Below are 17385 nucleotides of genomic sequence, written 5' to 3'. Positions count from 1 at the left end.
CAACCATTAATGGATGTTCAAGGCACTTTAACATTAATATATAATTCCACATCTATATCAAATTGATTCAACTACTAGCAGCTCTTGCTCCAAAGAGATATACAGTTAACAAAGAGACACAAGAAAAAGCATCTTTTTTATAACACAGAAACTTGGCCTGTACAGGGATCGAACCTGTGACCTTGGCGTTATTAGCACCACGCTCTAACCAACTGAGCTAACAGGCCGCCGTTCGTGCTGTGCTGGGGGACAAGCATATGCAGAACTGCTAATGTCAGTGAACCCCAGATAGATTGAAAGCTTATTTTCAGCTGTTTACCCATAAGGTATATTTATATATTATCGACATGAAGAAACAAATATCACAAAAAAATCAATACAAATGAGATTTTCATTCTTAGTGTTAAAACTTAGAACCATTAATGTATGTTCTATGTGGTTTAGCAATAAATAACAGTTCATCATCTATATTAAATTAATTCATCTACTCATTCTATCAGCTCCTGCTCAAAGGAAATATAGAGATAAACATCAGACAGAAGAAAATGCTTGTAATAAATGAGAGATTTAGTTACTTAGTGTTAGAACTTACAACCATTAATGGATGTTCAAGGCACTTTAACATTAATATATAATTCCACATCTATATCAAATTGATTCAACTAATGATTCTAGCAGCTCTTGCTCCAAAGAGATATACAGATAACAAAGAGACAGAAGAAAAAGCATCTTTTATTTAACACAGAAACTTGGCCTGTACAGGGATCGAACCTGTGACCTTGGCGTTATTAGCACCACGCTCTAACCAACTGAGCTAACAGGCCGCCGCGCGTGCTGGGCTGGGGGACAAGCATATGAAGAATTGCTAATGTCAGTGAACCCCAGATAGTTTGAAAGCTTATTTTCAGCTGTTTACCCATAAGGTATATTTATATATTATCGACATGAAGAAACAAATATCACAAAAAAATCAATACAAATGAGATTTTCAATCTTAGTGTTAAAACTTAGAACCATTACTGTATTTTCCATGTGGTTTAGCAATAAATAACAGTTCATAATCTATATTAAATTAATTCATCTACTCATTCTATCAGCTTCTGCTCAAAGGAAATATAGATTTAAACAAGATACAGAAGAAAATGCATCTATTTCAACATTAAAGCAGCGTTAAGTGTTTGCTTGGAGAGTGGTAGAAAGTATGTTCTTGGCATTTTTAACTTCATGTTCTAACAGAATCAGATAATAGGCTTACTATATTTATAGCATACTACTGAAGAAATAACAGATGATGAAGTGCTACTGATTGTTAACCCGAGATAGATGGAAATCTTATATTCAGCTGTTTACATTCATGGTGTCTTTAAGCATTATCAAAAAATCAAAACTAGACTTTCCTAAATTACTTGTAATAAATGGGAGATTAATTACTTAGTGTTAGAACTTTGAACCATTAATGGATGTTCAAGGCACTTTAACATTAATATATAATTCCACATCTATATCAAATTGATTCAACTACTAGCAGCTCTTGCTCCAAAGAGATATACAGTTAACAAAGAGACACAAGAAAAAGCATCTTTTTTTTAACACAGAGACTTGGCCTGTACAGGGATCGAACCTGTGACCTTGGCGTTATTAGCACCACGCTCTAACCAACTGAGCTAACAGGCCGCCGTTCGTGCTGTGCTGGGGGACAAGCATATGCAGAACTGCTAATGTCAGTGAACCCCAGATAGTTTGAAAGCTTATTTTCAGCTGTTTACCCATAAGGTATATTTATATATTATCGACATGAAGAAACAAATATCACAAAAAAATCAATACAAATGAGATTTTCATTCTTAGTGTTAAAACTTAGAACCATTAATGTATGTTCTATGTGGTTTAGCAATAAATAACAGTTCATCATCTATATTAAATTAATTCATCTATTTATTCTATCAGCTCCTGCTCAAAGGAAATATAGAGATAAACATCAGACAGAAGAAAATGCTTGGAATAAATGAGAGATTTAGTTACTTAGTGTTAGAACTTACAACCATTAATGGATGTTCAAGGCACTTTAACATTAATATATAATTCCACATCTATATCAAATTGATTCAACTAATGATTCTAGCAGCTCTTGCTCCAAAGAGATATACAGATAACAAAGAGACAGAAGAAAAAGCATCTTTTATTTAACACAGAAACTTGGCCTGTACAGGGATCGAACCTGTGACCTTGGCGTTATTAGCACCACGCTCTAACCAACTGAGCTAACAGGCCGCCGCTCGTGCTGGGCTGGGGGACAAGCATATGAAGAATTGCTAATGTCAGTGAACCCCAGATAGTTTGAAAGCTTATTTTCAGCTGTTTACCCATAAGGTATATTTATATATTATCGACATGAAGAAACAAATATCACAAAAAAATCAATACAAATGAGATTTTCAATCTTAGTGTTAAAACTTAGAACCATTAATGTATTTTCCATGTGGTTTAGCAATAAATAACAGTTCATAATCTATATTAAATTAATTCATCTACTCATTCTATCAGCTTCTGCTCAAAGGAAATATAGATTTAAACAAGATACAGAAGAAAATGCATCTATTTCAACATTAAAGCAGCGTTAAGTGTTTGCTTGGAGAGTGGTAGAAAGTATGTTCTTGGCATTTTTAACTTCATGTTCTAACAGAATCAGATAATAGGCTTACTATATTTATAGCATACTACTGAAGAAATAACAGATGATGAAGTGCTACTGATTGTTAACTCGAGATAGATGGAAATCTTATATTCAGCTGTTTACATTCATGGTGTCTTTAAGCATTATCAAAAAATCAAAACTAGACTTTCCTAAATTACTTGTAATAAATGGGAGATTAATTACTTAGTGTTAGAACTTTGAACCATTAATGGATGTTCAAGGCACTTTAACATTAATATATAATTCCACATCTATATCAAATTGATTCAACTAATGATTCTAGCAGCTCTTGCTCCAAAGAGATATACAGATAACAAAGAGACAGAAGAAAAAGCATCTTTTATTTAACACAGAAACTTGGCCTGTACAGGGATCGAACCTGTGACCTTGGCGTTATTAGCACCACGCTCTAACCAACTGTGCTAACAGGCCGTTGTTCGTGCTGGGCTGGGGGACAAGCATATGAAGAATAGCTAATGTCAGTGAACCGCAGATAGTTTGAAAGCTTATTTTCAGCTGTTTACCCATAAGGTATATTTATATATTATCGACATGAAGAAACAAATATCACAAAAAAATCAATACAAATGAGATTTTCATTCTTAGTGTTAAAACTTAGAACCATTAATGTATGTTCTATGTGGTTTAGCAATAAATAACAGTTCATCATCTATATTAAATTAATTCATCTACTCATTCTATCAGCTCCTGCTCAAAGGAAATATAGAGATAAACATCAGACAGAAGAAAATGCTTGTAATAAATGAGAGATTTAGTTACTTAGTGTTAGAACTTACAACCATTAATGGATGTTCAAGGCACTTTAACATTAATATATAATTCCACATCTATATCAAATTGATTCAACTAATGATTCTAGCAGCTCTTGCTCCAAAGAGATATACAGTTAACAAAGAGACACAAGAAAAAGCATCTTTTTTTTAACACAGAAACTTGGCCTGTACAGGGATCGAACCTGTGACCTTGGCGTTATTAGCACCACGCTCTAACCAACTGAGCTAACAGGCCGCCGTTCGTGCTGGGCTGGGGGACAAGCATATGAAGAATTGCTAATGTCAGTGAACCCCAGATAGTTTGAAAGCTTATTTTCAGCTGTTTACCCATAAGGTATATTTATATATTATCGACATGAAGAAACAAATATCACAAAAAAATCAATACAAATGAGATTTTCATTCTTAGTGTTAAAACTTAGAACCATTAATGTATGTTCTATGTGGTTTAGCAATAAATAACAGTTCATCATCTATATTAAATTAATTCATCTACTCATTCTATCAGCTCCTGCTCAAAGGAAATATAGAGATAAACATCAGACAGAAGAAAATGCTTGTAATAAATGAGAGATTTAGTTACTTAGTGTTAGAACTTACAACCATTAATGGATGTTCAAGGCACTTTAACATTAATATATAATTCCACATCTATATCAAATTGATTCAACTAATGATTCTAGCAGCTCTTGCTCCAAAGAGATATACAGATAACAAAGAGACAGAAGAAAAAGCATCTTTTATTTAACACAGAAACTTGGCCTGTACAGGGATCGAACCTGTGACCTTGGCGTTATTAGCACCACGCTCTAACCAACTGAGCTAACAGGCCGCCGCTCGTGCTGGGCTGGGGGACAAGCATATGAAGAATTGCTAATGTCAGTGAACCCCAGATAGTTTGAAAGCTTATTTTCAGCTGTTTACCCATAAGGTATATTTATATATTATCGACATGAAGAAACAAATATCACAAAAAAATCAATACAAATGAGATTTTCAATCTTAGTGTTAAAACTTAGAACCATTAATGTATTTTCCATGTGGTTTAGCAATAAATAACAGTTCATAATCTATATTAAATTAATTCATCTACTCATTCTATCAGCTTCTGCTCAAAGGAAATATAGATTTAAACAAGATACAGAAGAAAATGCATCTATTTCAACATTAAAGCAGCGTTAAGTGTTTGCTTGGAGAGTGGTAGAAAGTATGTTCTTGGCATTTTTAACTTCATGTTCTAACAGAATCAGATAATAGGCTTACTATATTTATAGCATACTACTGAAGAAATAACAGATGATGAAGTGCTACTGATTGTTAACCCGAGATAGATGGAAATCTTATATTCAGCTGTTTACATTCATGGTGTCTTTAAGCATTATCAAAAAATCAAAACTAGACTTTCCTAAATTACTTGTAATAAATGGGAGATTAATTACTTAGTGTTAGAACTTTGAACCATTAATGGGTGTTCAAGGCACTTTAACATTAATATATAATTCCACATCTATATCAAATTGATTCAACTAATGATTCTAGCAGCTCTTGCTCCAAAGAGATATACAGATAACAAAGAGACAGAAGAAAAAGCATCTTTTATTTAACACAGAAACTTGGCCTGTACAGGGATCGAACCTGTGACCTTGGCGTTATTAGCACCACGCTCTAACCAACTGAGCTAACAGGCCGCTGTTCGTGCTGGGCTGGGGGACAAGCATATGAAGAATTGCGAATGTCAGTGAACCCCAGATAGTTTGAAAGCTTATTTTCAGCTGTTTACCCATAAGGTATATTTATATATTATCGACATGAAGAAACAAATATCACAAAAAAATCAATACAAATGAGATTTTCAATCTTAGTGTTAAAACTTAGAACCATTAATGTATTTTCCATGTGGTTTAGCAATAAATAACAGTTCATCATCTATATTAAATTAATTCATCTACTCATTCTATCAGCTCCTGCTCAAAGGAAATATAGAGATAAACATCAGACAGAAGAAAATGCTTGTAATAAATGAGAGATTTAGTTACTTAGTGTTAGAACTTACAACCATTAATGGATGTTCAAGGCACTTTAACATTAATATATAATTCCACATCTATATCAAATTGATTCAACTACTAGCAGCTCTTGCTCCAAAGAGATATACAGTTAACAAAGAGACACAAGAAAAAGCATCTTTTTTTTAACACAGAAACTTGGCCTGTACAGAGATCGAACCTGTGACCTTGGCGTTATTAGCACCACGCTATAACCAACTGAGCTAACAGGCTGCCGTTCGTTCTGTGCTGGGGGACAAGCATATGCAGAACTGCTAATGTCAGTCAACCCCAGATAGTTTGAAAGCTTATTTTCAGCTGTTTACCCATAAGGTATATTTATATATTATCGACATGAAGAAACAAATATCACAAAAAAATCAATACAAATGAGATTTTCATTCTTAGTGTTAAAACTTAGAACCATTAATGTATGTTCTATGTGGTTTAGCAATAAATAACAGTTCATCATCTATATTAAATTAATTCATCTACTCATTCTATCAGCTCCTGCTCAAAGGAAATATAGAGATAAACATCAGACAGAAGAAAATGCTTGTAATAAATGAGAGATTTAGTTACTTAGTGTTAGAACTTACAACCATTAATGGATGTTCAAGGCACTTTAACATTAATATATAATTCCACATCTATATCAAATTGATTCAACTAATGATTCTAGCAGCTCTTGCTCCAAAGAGATATACAGATAACAAAGAGACAGAAGAAAAAGCTTCTTTTATTTAACACAGAAACTTGGCCTGTACAGGGATCGAACCTGTGATCTTGGCGTTATTAGCACCACGCTCTAACCATCTGAGCTAACAGGCCGCCGCTCGTGCTGGGCTGGGGGACAAGCATATGAAGAATTGCCAATGTCAGTGAACCCCAGATAGTTTGAAAGCTTATTTTCAGCTGTTTACCCATAAGGTATATTTATATATTATCGACATGAAGAAACAAATATCACAAAAAAATCAATACAAATGAGATTTTCAATCTTAGTGTTAAAACTTAGAACCATTAATGTATTTTCCATGTGGTTTAGTAATAAATAACAGTTCATCATCTATATTAAATTAATTCATCTACTCATTCTATCAGCTCCTGCTCAAAGGAAATATAGAGATAAACATCAGACAGAAGAAAATGCTTGTAATAAATGAGAGATTTAGTTACTTAGTGTTAGAACTTACAACCATTAATGGATGTTCAAGGCACTTTAACATTAATATATAATTCCACATCTATATCAAATTGATTCAACTACTAGCAGCTCTTGCTCCAAAGAGATATACAGTTAACAAAGAGACACAAGAAAAAGCATCTTTTTTTTAACACAGAAACTTGGCCTGTACAGGGATCGAACCTGTGACCTTGGCGTTATTAGCACCACGCTCTAACCAACTGAGCTAACAGGCCGCCGTTCGTGCTGTGCTGGGGGACAAGCATATGCAGAACTGCTAATGTCAGTGAACCCCAGATAGATTGAAAGCTTATTTTCAGCTGTTTACCCATAAGGTATATTTATATATTATCGACATGAAGAAACAAATATCACAAAAAAATCAATACAAATGAGATTTTCATTCTTAGTGTTAAAACTTAGAACCATTAATGTATGTTCTATGTGGTTTAGCAATAAATAACAGTTCATCATCTATATTAAATTAATTCATCTACTCATTCTATCAGCTCCTGCTCAAAGGAAATATAGAGATAAACATCAGACAGAAGGAAATGCTTGTAATAAATGAGAGATTTAGTTACTTAGTGTTAGAACTTACAACCATTAATGGATGTTCAAGGCACTTTAACATTAATATATAATTCCACATCTATATCAAATTGATTCAACTAATGATTCTAGCAGCTCTTGCTCCAAAGAGATATACAGATAACAAAGAGACAGAAGAAAAAGCATCTTTTATTTAACACAGAAACTTGGCCTGTACAGGGATCGAACCTGTGACCTTGGCGTTATTAGCACCACGCTCTAACCAACTGGGCTAACAGGCCGCCGCTCGTGCTGGGCTGGGGGACAAGCATATGAAGAATTGCTAATGTCAGTGAACCCCAGATAGTTTGAAAGCTTATTTTCAGCTGTTTACCCATAAGGTATATTTATATATTATCGACATGAAGAAACAAATATCACAAAAAAATCAATACAAATGAGATTTTCAATCTTAGTGTTAAAACTTAGAACCATTAATGTATTTTCCATGTGGTTTAGCAATAAATAACAGTTCATAATCTATATTAAATTAATTCATCTTCTCATTCTATCAGCTTCTGCTCAAAGGAAATATAGATTTAAACAAGATACAGAAGAAAATGCATCTATTTCAACATTAAAGCAGCGTTAAGTGTTTGCTTGGAGAGTGGTAGAAAGTATGTTCTTGGCATTTTTAACTTCATGTTCTAACAGAATCAGATAATAGGCTTACTATATTTATAGCATACTACTGACGAAATAACAGATGATGAAGTGCTACTGATTGTTAACCCGAGATAGATGGAAATCTTATATTCAGCTGTTTACATTCATGGTGTCTTTAAGCATTATCAAAAAATCAAAACTAGACTTTCCTAAATTACTTGTAATAAATGGGAGATTAATTACTTAGTGTTAGAACTTTGAACCATTAATGGGTGTTCAAGGCACTTTAACATTAATATATAATTCCACATCTATATCAAATTGATTCAACTAATGATTCTAGCAGCTCTTGCTCCAAAGAGATATACAGATAACAAAGAGACAGAAGAAAAAGCATCTTTTATTTAACACAGAAACTTGGCCTGTACAGGGATCGAACCTGTGACCTTGGCGTTATTAGCACCACGCTCTAACCAACTGAGCTAACAGGCCGCCGCTCGTGCTGGGCTGGGGGACAAGCATATGAAGAATTGCAATGTCAGTGAACCCCAGATAGTTTGAAAGCTTATTTTCAGCTGTTTACCCATAAGGTATATTTATATATTATCGACATGAAGAAACAAATATCACAAAAAAATCAATACAAATGAGATTTTCAATCTTAGTGTTAAAACTTAGAACCATTAATGTATTTTCCATGTGGTTTAGCAATAAATAACAGTTCATAATCTATATTAAATTAATTCATCTACTCATTCTATCAGCTTCTGCTCAAAGGAAATATAGATTTAAACAAGATACAGAAGAAAATGCATCTATTTCAACATTAAAGCAGCGTTAAGTGTTTGCTTGGAGAGTGGTAGAAAGTATGTTCTTGGCATTTTTAACTTCATGTTCTAACAGAATCAGATAATAGGCTTACTATATTTATAGCATACTACTGAAGAAATAACAGATGATGAAGTGCTACTGATTGTTAACCCGAGATAGATGGAAATCTTATATTCAGCTGTTTACATTCATGGTGTCTTTAAGCATTATCAAAAAATCAAAACTAGACTTTCCTAAATTACTTGTAATAAATGGGAGATTAATTACTTAGTGTTAGAACTTTGAACCATTAATGGATGTTCAAGGCACTTTAACATTAATATATAATTCCACATCTATATCAAATTGATTCAACTACTAGCAGCGCATATGAAGAATTGCTAATGTCAGTGAACCCCAGATAGTTTGAAAGCTTATTTTCAGCTGTTTACCCATAAGGTATATTTATATATTATCGACATGAAGAAACAAATATCACAAAAAAATCAATACAAATGAGATTTTCAATCTTAGTGTTAAAACTTAGAACCATTAATGTATTTTCCATGTGGTTTAGCAATAAATAACAGTTCATAATCTATATTAAATTAATTCATCTACTCATTCTATCAGCTTCTGCTCAAAGGAAATATAGATTTAAACAAGATACAGAAGAAAATGCATCTATTTCAACATTAAAGCAGCGTTAAGTGTTTGCTTGGAGAGTGGTAGAAAGTATGTTCTTGGCATTTTTAACTTCATGTTCTAACAGAATCAGATAATAGGCTTACTATATTTATAGCATACTACTGAAGAAATAACAGATGATGAAGTGCTACTGATTGTTAACCCGAGATAGATGGAAATCTTATATTCAGCTGTTTACATTCATGGTGTCTTTAAGCATTATCAAAAAATCAAAACTAGACTTTCCTAAATTACTTGTAATAAATGGGAGATTAATTACTTAGTGTTAGAACTTTGAACCATTAATGGGTGTTCAAGGCACTTTAACATTAATATATAATTCCACATCTATATCAAATTGATTCAACTAATGATTCTAGCAGCTCTTGCTCCAAAGAGATATACAGATAACAAAGAGACAGAAGAAAAAGCATCTTTTATTTAACACAGAAACTTGGCCTGTACAGGGATCGAACCTGTGACCTTGGCGTTATTAGCACCACGCTCTAACCAACTGAGCTAACAGGCCGCCGCTCGTGCTGGGCTGGGGGACAAGCATATGAAGAATTGCTAATGTCAGTGAACCCCAGATAGTTTGAAAGCTTATTTTCAGCTGTTTACCCATAAGGTATATTTATATATTATCGACATGAAGAAACAAATATCACAAAAAAATCAATACAAATGAGATTTTCAATCTTAGTGTTAAAACTTAGAACCATTAATGTATTTTCCATGTGGTTTAGCAATAAATAACAGTTCATAATCTATATTAAATTAATTCATCTACTCATTCTATCAGCTCCTGCTCAAAGGAAATATAGAGATAAACATCAGACAGAAGGAAATGCTTGTAATAAATGAGAGATTTAGTTACTTAGTGTTAGAACTTACAACCATTAATGGATGTTCAAGGCACTTTAACATTAATATATAATTCCACATCTATATCAAATTGATTCAACTAATGATTCTAGCAGCTCTTGCTCCAAAGAGATATACAGATAACAAAGAGACAGAAGAAAAAGCATCTTTTATTTAACACAGAAACTTGGCCTGTACAGGGATCGAACCTGTGACCTTGGCGTTATTAGCACCACGCTCTAACCAACTGAGCTAACAGGCCGCCGCTCGTGCTGGGCTGGGGGACAAGCATATGAAGAATTGCTAATGTCAGTGAACCCCAGATAGTTAGAAAGCTTATTTTCAGCTGTTTACCCATAAGGTATATTTATATATTATCGACATGAAGAAACAAATATCACAAAAAAATCAATACAAATGAGATTTTCAATCTTAGTGTTAAAACTTAGAACCATTAATGTATTTTCCATGTGGTTTAGCAATAAATAACAGTTCATAATCTATATTAAATTAATTCATCTTCTCATTCTATCAGCTTCTGCTCAAAGGAAATATAGATTTAAACAAGATACAGAAGAAAATGCATCTATTTCAACATTAAAGCAGCGTTAAGTGTTTGCTTGGAGAGTGGTAGAAAGTATGTTCTTGGCATTTTTAACTTCATGTTCTAACAGAATCAGATAATAGGCTTACTATATTTATAGCATACTACTGAAGAAATAACAGATGATGAAGTGCTACTGATTGTTAACCCGAGATAGATGGAAATCTTATATTCAGCTGTTTACATTCATGGTGTCTTTAAGCATTATCAAAAAATCAAAACTAGACTTTCCTAAATTACTTGTAATAAATGGGAGATTAATTACTTAGTGTTAGAACTTTGAACCATTAATGGATGTTCAAGGCACTTTAACATTAATATATAATTCCACATCTATATCAAATTGATTCAACTACTAGCAGCTCTTGCTCCAAAGAGATATACAGTTAACAAAGAGACACAAGAAAAAGCATCTTTTTTTTAACACAGAGACTTGGCCTGTACAGGGATCGAACCTGTGACCTTGGCGTTATTAGCACCACGCTCTAACCAACTGAGCTAACAGGCCGCCGTTCGTGCTGTGCTAGGGGGACAAGCATATGCAGAACTGCTAATGTCAGTGAACCCCAGATAGTTTGAAAGCTTATTTTCAGCTGTTTACCCATAAGGTATATTTATATATTATCGACATGAAGAAACAAATATCACAAAAAAATCAATACAAATGAGATTTTCATTCTTAGTGTTAAACCTTAGAACCATTAATGTATGTTCTATGTGGTTTAGCAATAAATAACAGTTCATCATCTATATTAAATTAATTCATCTACTTATTCTATCAGCTCCTGCTCAAAGGAAATATAGAGATAAACATCAGACAGAAGAAAATGCTTGGAATAAATGAGAGATTTAGTTACTTAGTGTTAGAACTTACAACCATTAATGGATGTTCAAGGCACTTTAACATTAATATATAATTCCACATCTATATCAAATTGATTCAACTAATGATTCTAGCAGCTCTTGCTCCAAAGAGATATACAGATAACAAAGAGACAGAAGAAAAAGCATCTTTTATTTAACACAGAAACTAGGCCTGTACAGGGATCGAACCTGTGACCTTGGCGTTATTAGCACCACGCTCTAACCAACTGAGCTAACAGGCCGCCGCTCGTGCTGGGCTGGGGGACAAGCATATGAAGAATTGCTAATGTCAGTGAACCCCAGATAGTTTGAAAGCTTATTTTCAGCTGTTTACCCATAAGGTATATTTATATATTATCGACATGAAGAAACAAATATCACAAAAAAATCAATACAAATGAGATTTTCAATCTTAGTGTTAAAACTTAGAACCATTAATGTATTTTCCATGTGGTTTAGCAATAAATAACAGTTCATAATCTATATTAAATTAATTCATCTACTCATTCTATCAGCTTCTGCTCAAAGGAAATATAGATTTAAACAAGATACAGAAGAAAATGCATCTATTTCAACATTAAAGCAGCGTTAAGTGTTTGCTTGGAGAGTGGTAGAAAGTATGTTCTTGGCATTTTTAACTTCATGTTCTAACAGAATCAGATAATAGGCTTACTATATTTATAGCATACTACTGAAGAAATAACAGATGATGAAGTGCTACTGATTGTTAACCCGAGATAGATGGAAATCTTATATTCAGCTGTTTACATTCATGGTGTCTTTAAGCATTATCAAAAAATCAAAACTAGACTTTCCTAAATTACTTGTAATAAATGGGAGATTAATTACTTAGTGTTAGAACTTTGAACCATTAATGGGTGTTCAAGGCACTTTAACATTAATATATAATTCCACATCTATATCAAATTGATTCAACTAATGATTCTAGCAGCTCTTGCTCCAAAGAGATATACAGATAACAAAGAGACAGAAGAAAAAGCATCTTTTATTTAACACAGAAACTTGGCCTGTACAGGGATCGAACCTGTGACCTTGGCGTTATTAGCACCACGCTCTAACCAACTGAGCTAACAGGCCGCCGCTCGTGCTGGGCTGGGGGACAAGCATATGAAGAATTGCTAATGTCAGTGAACCCCAGATAGTTTGAAAGCTTATTTTCAGCTGTTTACCCATAAGGTATATTTATATATTATCGACATGAAGAAACAAATATCACAAAAAAATCAATACAAATGAGATTTTCAATCTTAGTGTTAAAACTTAGAACCATTAATGTATTTTCCATGTGGTTTAGCAATAAATAACAGTTCATAATCTATATTAAATTAATTCATCTACTCATTCTATCAGCTTCTGCTCAAAGGAAATATAGATTTAAACAAGATACAGAAGAAAATGCATCTATTTCAACATTAAAGCAGCGTTAAGTGTTTGCTTGGAGAGTGGTAGAAAGTATGTTCTTGGCATTTTTAACTTCATGTTCTAACAGAATCAGATAATAGGCTTACTATATTTATAGCATACTACTGAAGAAATAACAGATGATGAAGTGCTACTGATTGTTAACCCGAGATAGATGGAAATCTTATATTCAGCTGTTTACATTCATGGTGTCTTTAAGCATTATCAAAAAATCAAAACTAGACTTTCCTAAATTACTTGTAATAAATGGGAGATTAATTACTTAGTGTTAGAACTTTGAACCATTAATGGATGTTCAAGGCACTTTAACATTAATATATAATTCCACATCTATATCAAATTGATTCAACTACTAGCAGCTCTTGCTCCAAAGAGATATACAGTTAACAAAGAGACACAAGAAAAAGCATCTTTTTTTTAACACAGAGACTTGGCCTGTACAGGGATCGAACCTGTGACCTTGGCGTTATTAGCACCACGCTCTAACCAACTGAGCTAACAGGCCGCCGTTCGTGCTGTGCTGGGGGACAAGCATATGCAGAACTGCTAATGTCAGTGAACCCCAGATAGTTTGAAAGCTTATTTTCAGCTGTTTACCCATAAGGTATATTTATATATTATCGACATGAAGAAACAAATATCACAAAAAAATCAATACAAATGAGATTTTCATTCTTAGTGTTAAACCTTAGAACCATTAATGTATGTTCTATGTGGTTTAGCAATAAATAACAGTTCATCATCTATATTAAATTAATTCATCTACTTATTCTATCAGCTCCTGCTCAAAGGAAATATAGAGATAAACATCAGACAGAAGAAAATGCTTGGAATAAATGAGAGATTTAGTTACTTAGTGTTAGAACTTACAACCATTAATGGATGTTCAAGGCACTTTAACATTAATATATAATTCCACATCTATATCAAATTGATTCAACTAATGATTCTAGCAGCTCTTGCTCCAAAGAGATATACAGATAACAAAGAGACAGAAGAAAAAGCATCTTTTATTTAACACAGAAACTTGGCCTGTACAGGGATCGAACCTGTGACCTTGGCGTTATTAGCACCACGCTCTAACCAACTGAGCTAACAGGCCGCCGCTCGTGCTGGGCTGGGGGACAAGCATATGAAGAATTGCTAATGTCAGTGAACCCCAGATAGTTTGAAAGCTTATTTTCAGCTGTTTACCCATAAGGTATATTTATATATTATCGACATGAAGAAACAAATATCACAAAAAAATCAATACAAATGAGATTTTCAATCTTAGTGTTAAAACTTAGAACCATTAATGTATTTTCCATGTGGTTTAGCAATAAATAACAGTTCATAATCTATATTAAATTAATTCATCTACTCATTCTATCAGCTTCTGCTCAAAGGAAATATAGATTTAAACAAGATACAGAAGAAAATGCATCTATTTCAACATTAAAGCAGCGTTAAGTGTTTGCTTGGAGAGTGGTAGAAAGTATGTTCTTGGCATTTTTAACTTCATGTTCTAACAGAATCAGATAATAGGCTTACTATATTTATAGCATACTACTGAAGAAATAACAGATGATGAAGTGCTACTGATTGTTAACCCGAGATAGATGGAAATCTTATATTCAGCTGTTTACATTCATGGTGTCTTTAAGCATTATCAAAAAATCAAAACTAGACTTTCCTAAATTACTTGTAATAAATGGGAGATTAATTACTTAGTGTTAGAACTTTGAACCATTAATGGGTGTTCAAGGCACTTTAACATTAATATATAATTCCACATCTATATCAAATTGATTCAACTAATGATTCTAGCAGCTCTTGCTCCAAAGAGATATACAGATAACAAAGAGACAGAAGAAAAAGCATCTTTTATTTAACACAGAAACTTGGCCTGTACAGGGATCGAACCTGTGACCTTGGCTTTATTAGCACCACGCTCTAACCAACTGAGCTAAAAGGCCGCCGCTCGTGCTGGGCTGGGGGACAAGCATATGAAGAATTGCTAATGTCAGTGAACCCCAGATAGTTTGAAAGCTTATTTTCAGCTGTTTACCCATAAGGTATATTTATATATTATCGACATGAAGAAACAAATATCACAAAAAAATCAATACAAATGAGATTTTCAATCTTAGTGTTAAAACTTAGAACCATTAATGTATTTTCCATGTGGTTTAGCAATAAATAACAGTTCATAATCTATATTAAATTAATTCATCTACTCATTCTATCAGCTTCTGCTCAAAGGAAATATAGATTTAAACAAGATACAGAAGAAAATGCATCTATTTCAACATTAAAGCAGCGTTAAGTGTTTGCTTGGAGAGTGGTAGAAAGTATGTTCTTGGCATTTTTAACTTCATGTTCTAACAGAATCAGATAATAGGCTTACTATATTTATAGCATACTACTGAAGAAATAACAGATGATGAAGTGCTACTGATTGTTAACCCGAGATAGATGGAAATCTTATATTCAGCTGTTTACATTCATGGTGTCTTTAAGCATTATCAAAAAATCAAAACTAGACTTTCCTAAATTACTTGTAATAAATGGGAGATTAATTACTTAGTGTTAGAACTTTGAACCATTAATGGGTGTTCAAGGCACTTTAACATTAATATATAATTCCACATCTATATCAAATTGATTCAACTAATGATTCTAGCAGCTCTTGCTCCAAAGAGATATACAGATAACAAAGAGACAGAAGAAAAAGAATCTTTTATTTAACACAGAAACTTGGCCTGTACAGGGATCGAACCTGTGACCTTGGCGTTATTAGCACCACGCTCTAACCAACTGAGCTAACAGGCCGCCGCTCGTGCTGGGCTGGGGGACAAGCATATGAAGAATTGCTAATGTCAGTGAACCCCAGATAGTTTGAAAGCTTATTTTCAGCTGTTTACCCATAAGGTATATTTATATATTATCGACATGAAGAAACAAATATCACAAAAAAATCAATACAAATGAGATTTTCAATCTTAGTGTTAAAACTTAGAACCATTAATGTATTTTCCATGTGGTTTAGCAATAAATAACAGTTCATAATCTATATTAAATTAATTCATCTACTCATTCTATCAGCTTCTGCTCAAAGGAAATATAGATTTAAACAAGATACAGAAGAAAATGCATCTATTTCAACATTAAAGCAGCGTTAAGTGTTTGCTTGGAGAGTGGTAGAAAGTATGTTCTTGGCATTTTTAACTTCATGTTCTAACAGAATCAGATAATAGGCTTACTATATTTATAGCATACTACTGAAGAAATAACAGATGATGAAGTGCTACTGATTGTTAACCCGAGATAGATGGAAATCTTATATTCAGCTGTTTACATTCATGGTGTCTTTAAGCATTATCAAAAAATCAAAACTAGACTTTCCTAAATTACTTGTAATAAATGGGAGATTAATTACTTAGTGTTAGAACTTTGAACCATTAATGGGTGTTCAAGGCACTTTAACATTAATATATAATTCCACATCTATATCAAATTGATTCAACTAATGATTCTAGCAGCTCTTGCTCCAAAGAGATATACAGATAACAAAGAGACAGAAGAAAAAGCATCTTTTATTTAACACAGAAACTTGGCCTGTACAGGGATCGAACCTGTGACCTTGGCGTTATTAGCACCACGCTCTAACCAACTGAGCTAACAGGCCGCCGCTCGTGCTGGGCTGGGGGACAAGCATATGAAGAATTGCTAATGTCAGTGAACCCCAGATAGTTTGAAAGCTTATTTTCAGCTGTTTACCCATAAGGTATATTTATATATTATCGACATGAAGAAACAAATATCACAAAAAAATCAATACAAATGAGATTTTCAATCTTAGTGTTAAAACTTAGAACCATTAATGTATTTTCCATGTGGTTTAGCAATAAATAACAGTTCATAATCTATATTAAATTAATTCATCTACTCATTCTATCAGCTTCTGCTCAAAGGAAATATAGATTTAAACAAGATACAGAAGAAAATGCATCTATTTCAACATTAAAGCAGCGTTAAGTGTTTGCTTGGAGAGTGGTAGAAAGTATGTTCTTGGCATTTTTAACTTCATGTTCTAACAGAATCAGATAATAGGCTTACTATATTTATAGCATACTACTGAAGAAATAACAGATGATGAAGTGCTACTGATTGTTAACCCGAGATAGATGGAAATCTTATATTCAGCTGTTTAC

The 17385-nt window shown here is 33.2% G+C and overlaps 17 non-coding genes across 17 annotated transcripts; all 17 read right to left on the bottom strand.

Annotated features, from left to right (window-relative positions):
• Positions 1 to 153: 153 nt before the first annotated feature.
• On the bottom strand, positions 154 to 227 carry TRNAI-AAU (transfer RNA isoleucine (anticodon AAU)). Its single transcript has one exon. It is a non-coding gene; the product is annotated as a tRNA-Ile (tRNA).
• A 523-nt stretch (positions 228 to 750) lies between these two features.
• On the bottom strand, positions 751 to 824 carry TRNAI-AAU (transfer RNA isoleucine (anticodon AAU)). The gene has a single exon. It is a non-coding gene; the product is annotated as a tRNA-Ile (tRNA).
• A 776-nt stretch (positions 825 to 1600) lies between these two features.
• Positions 1601 to 1674, bottom strand: TRNAI-AAU (transfer RNA isoleucine (anticodon AAU)). The gene has a single exon. It is a non-coding gene; the product is annotated as a tRNA-Ile (tRNA).
• Positions 1675 to 2197: 523 nt separating this feature from the next.
• TRNAI-AAU (transfer RNA isoleucine (anticodon AAU)) lies at positions 2198 to 2271 on the bottom strand. Its single transcript has one exon. It is a non-coding gene; the product is annotated as a tRNA-Ile (tRNA).
• A 1379-nt stretch (positions 2272 to 3650) lies between these two features.
• Positions 3651 to 3724, bottom strand: TRNAI-AAU (transfer RNA isoleucine (anticodon AAU)). The gene has a single exon. It is a non-coding gene; the product is annotated as a tRNA-Ile (tRNA).
• A 523-nt stretch (positions 3725 to 4247) lies between these two features.
• TRNAI-AAU (transfer RNA isoleucine (anticodon AAU)) lies at positions 4248 to 4321 on the bottom strand. The gene has a single exon. It is a non-coding gene; the product is annotated as a tRNA-Ile (tRNA).
• Positions 4322 to 5103: 782 nt separating this feature from the next.
• On the bottom strand, positions 5104 to 5177 carry TRNAI-AAU (transfer RNA isoleucine (anticodon AAU)). Its single transcript has one exon. It is a non-coding gene; the product is annotated as a tRNA-Ile (tRNA).
• A 1705-nt stretch (positions 5178 to 6882) lies between these two features.
• TRNAI-AAU (transfer RNA isoleucine (anticodon AAU)) lies at positions 6883 to 6956 on the bottom strand. Its single transcript has one exon. It is a non-coding gene; the product is annotated as a tRNA-Ile (tRNA).
• A 1379-nt stretch (positions 6957 to 8335) lies between these two features.
• On the bottom strand, positions 8336 to 8409 carry TRNAI-AAU (transfer RNA isoleucine (anticodon AAU)). Its single transcript has one exon. It is a non-coding gene; the product is annotated as a tRNA-Ile (tRNA).
• Positions 8410 to 9869: 1460 nt separating this feature from the next.
• On the bottom strand, positions 9870 to 9943 carry TRNAI-AAU (transfer RNA isoleucine (anticodon AAU)). The gene has a single exon. It is a non-coding gene; the product is annotated as a tRNA-Ile (tRNA).
• A 523-nt stretch (positions 9944 to 10466) lies between these two features.
• On the bottom strand, positions 10467 to 10540 carry TRNAI-AAU (transfer RNA isoleucine (anticodon AAU)). The gene has a single exon. It is a non-coding gene; the product is annotated as a tRNA-Ile (tRNA).
• Positions 10541 to 11316: 776 nt separating this feature from the next.
• TRNAI-AAU (transfer RNA isoleucine (anticodon AAU)) lies at positions 11317 to 11390 on the bottom strand. The gene has a single exon. It is a non-coding gene; the product is annotated as a tRNA-Ile (tRNA).
• A 1380-nt stretch (positions 11391 to 12770) lies between these two features.
• TRNAI-AAU (transfer RNA isoleucine (anticodon AAU)) lies at positions 12771 to 12844 on the bottom strand. Its single transcript has one exon. It is a non-coding gene; the product is annotated as a tRNA-Ile (tRNA).
• Positions 12845 to 13620: 776 nt separating this feature from the next.
• On the bottom strand, positions 13621 to 13694 carry TRNAI-AAU (transfer RNA isoleucine (anticodon AAU)). Its single transcript has one exon. It is a non-coding gene; the product is annotated as a tRNA-Ile (tRNA).
• A 523-nt stretch (positions 13695 to 14217) lies between these two features.
• TRNAI-AAU (transfer RNA isoleucine (anticodon AAU)) lies at positions 14218 to 14291 on the bottom strand. The gene has a single exon. It is a non-coding gene; the product is annotated as a tRNA-Ile (tRNA).
• Positions 14292 to 15929: 1638 nt separating this feature from the next.
• Positions 15930 to 16003, bottom strand: TRNAI-AAU (transfer RNA isoleucine (anticodon AAU)). Its single transcript has one exon. It is a non-coding gene; the product is annotated as a tRNA-Ile (tRNA).
• Positions 16004 to 16785: 782 nt separating this feature from the next.
• On the bottom strand, positions 16786 to 16859 carry TRNAI-AAU (transfer RNA isoleucine (anticodon AAU)). Its single transcript has one exon. It is a non-coding gene; the product is annotated as a tRNA-Ile (tRNA).
• Positions 16860 to 17385: the final 526 nt, after the last annotated feature.

This window comes from Triturus cristatus, chromosome 5_1 (assembly GCF_964204655.1).
Source record: "Triturus cristatus chromosome 5_1, aTriCri1.1, whole genome shotgun sequence".
Lineage (NCBI taxonomy): Eukaryota > Metazoa > Chordata > Amphibia > Caudata > Salamandridae > Triturus > Triturus cristatus.
This window is presented reverse-complemented; position numbering and strand designations above follow the sequence as displayed.